The sequence below is a fragment of the Colobus angolensis genome, unplaced genomic scaffold (genome assembly GCF_000951035.1).
Source record: "Colobus angolensis palliatus isolate OR3802 unplaced genomic scaffold, Cang.pa_1.0 Scaffold21, whole genome shotgun sequence".
In the NCBI taxonomy this organism is placed as follows: domain Eukaryota; kingdom Metazoa; phylum Chordata; class Mammalia; order Primates; family Cercopithecidae; genus Colobus; species Colobus angolensis.
The window spans coordinates 1938801-1940808 of NW_012115266.1; the positions used below are offsets into that span (position 1 = coordinate 1938801).

Consider the following 2008-nt stretch of genomic DNA (forward strand, 5'->3'; position numbering starts at 1 on the left):
CGTGGTGGTGGGCGCCTGTAGTCCCAGCTTCTAGGGAGGCTGAGGCAGGAGAATGGCATGAACCTGGGAGACGGAGCTTGCAGTAAGCCGAGATCACACCACTGCACTCCAGCAAGGGTGACAGAGCGAGATTCTATCTCACAAAAAAAAAAAAAGAAACGTAACTATGGAATCTCAAGGGGAAGTAATTCTCTCAACCATAACAAATCCTGAAAGCTGAGTTCTTTTTTTTTCTGAATCAGGGTCTCCTCACTTTGTCGCCCAGGGTGGAGTGCAGTGGTGGGATCACAGTTCACTGTAGCCTCGATCTCCCAGGCTCAAATGATCCTCCTACCTCAGCCTCCCAAGGAGTTGGAATTACAGGTGCACACCACCACACCCGATTAACTTTTTTTTTTTTTTTTTAAGAAATGGGGTCTCACCATGTTGCCCAATCTGGTCTTGAACTCCTGGACTCAAGTGATCTACCCGCCTTGGCCTGCCAGAGTGCTGGGATTACAGGCATGAGCCAAAGCGCCCCCCACGAACTCGTTTTAAGATTCACATCTTTTTTCTGAAAAATAACTTGGCTCATGTAAATTCGAGAGAGAAATGGTGATGCTCCCCACCCCCTGGACCCAGGTAGAGTCGCAGCAGGGTTTACCCATGAGCAGGATCCAAGGCGATGGCCCTCGGCTGGTCAAGGTCCTGCCAGAAGAGGACCTTCCGGGATGTGCCATTGAGGTTGGCCACCTCGATGCGGTTGGTCTCTGAGTCCGTCCAGTACAGCTTCTTGCCCACCCAGTCGCAGGCAAGGCCGTCGGGCGAGACCAGGCCGGAGATGACCACATTCTGCACGGCGGCCCCTGTCTGGTTCAGGTAGGTCTGCTTGATGGCCTCCTCGCTCACATCTGTCCAGTACACGGCTCCCTTGGAGAACTGGAAGTCCACTGCGGCCGCATCCTCCAGGCCGCTGACCACAATGGTGGACTCCAGCTTGACTCCACCAGCGTCCACCAGCCGTACGTCCCGGCGGTTGGCAAATAGCAGGAGTGGTGAGGCTGTGGGGCAGAAGCAAACCGTGAGGGCCATTGGCTAAGCCAGCAGGACACACAGCCCTGGGATGCAGCACTATGCCCAGAGCACTCCTGGCACTGCCCTGCCCATGCCCAAGACCTCCAATTCCTTCCTCCCATCCCCAAGGCATTATCAAGAAGTTACCTGGGTGGTCCTGGCCCACACCATTCAGAGGCTCCTGCAGCACAGCAAACAGCCTTCTTACTGCACTCAGTGACAGCAACTGGTTTTGTTTTTTTTTTTTTTTTTGAGACAGAGTCTCGCTCTGTCGCCCAGGCTGGAGTGCAATGGCGCGATCTCTGCTCACTGCAAGCTCCGCCTCCGGGTTTACACCATTCTCCTACCTCAGCCTCCCGAGTAGCTGGGACTACAGGCACCCACCACCACGCCCTGCTAATTTTTTGTATTTCTAGTAGAGACGGGGTTTCACCATGTTAGCCAGGATGGTCTCGATCTCCTGACCTCGTGATCTGCCCACCTCGGCCTCCCAAAGTGCTGGGATTACAGGCGTGAGCCACCGCGCCTGGCCTAGCAACTGTTTGTTTACCAACCGCTACGTCTGTTCCCCCAGGTACAGGTGACCCTTCCTGCCACACCCAGCACCTTCCACATCATCCTCCAGAGGCTGCTGGGGCCCTGTCCTGTTCTACAGAGAAGCCACATCCCCTTTGTTGGCCTGACACAGGGGATGGGGACATGAAGGCACAGCCCTGGCCATGCTGCCCGCTACAGACCCAGCCACAGGGTCATACTTTTTGAGGGGTTCAAAGCCCAGGCCAGACAGAGCCTCCAGATTCCCTTACAAGCCTTTGACCACTGTCCAAGCTCAGGCCCCTTTCTTTGGCCTGTAGCCTCCACTTCCCATCCACCCCTGTGTTCCACATTTCTCCCACCCTGCTTCTAGACATTCCTACAAGGAACACATTTAAAGGGTCACTCTGGCATGCCACCC

The 2008-nt window shown here is 55.1% G+C and overlaps 1 protein-coding gene across 2 annotated transcripts in view; it reads right to left on the minus strand.

Annotated features, from left to right (window-relative positions):
* The window catches only part of LRP5 (low density lipoprotein receptor-related protein 5), a 105172-nt gene extending 104132 nt beyond the window's left edge, over positions 1–1040 (minus strand). Inside the window, exon 1 of one of the 2 annotated variants that reach the window (XM_011942322.1) lies at positions 644–1040. The gene's annotated coding sequence lies outside the window, so the exon portion shown is untranslated. The remainder of the gene's footprint in view (positions 1–643) is intronic. The other variant, XM_011942321.1, reaches the window with a different exon arrangement.
* Between the last annotated feature and the right edge of the window lie 968 nt (positions 1041–2008).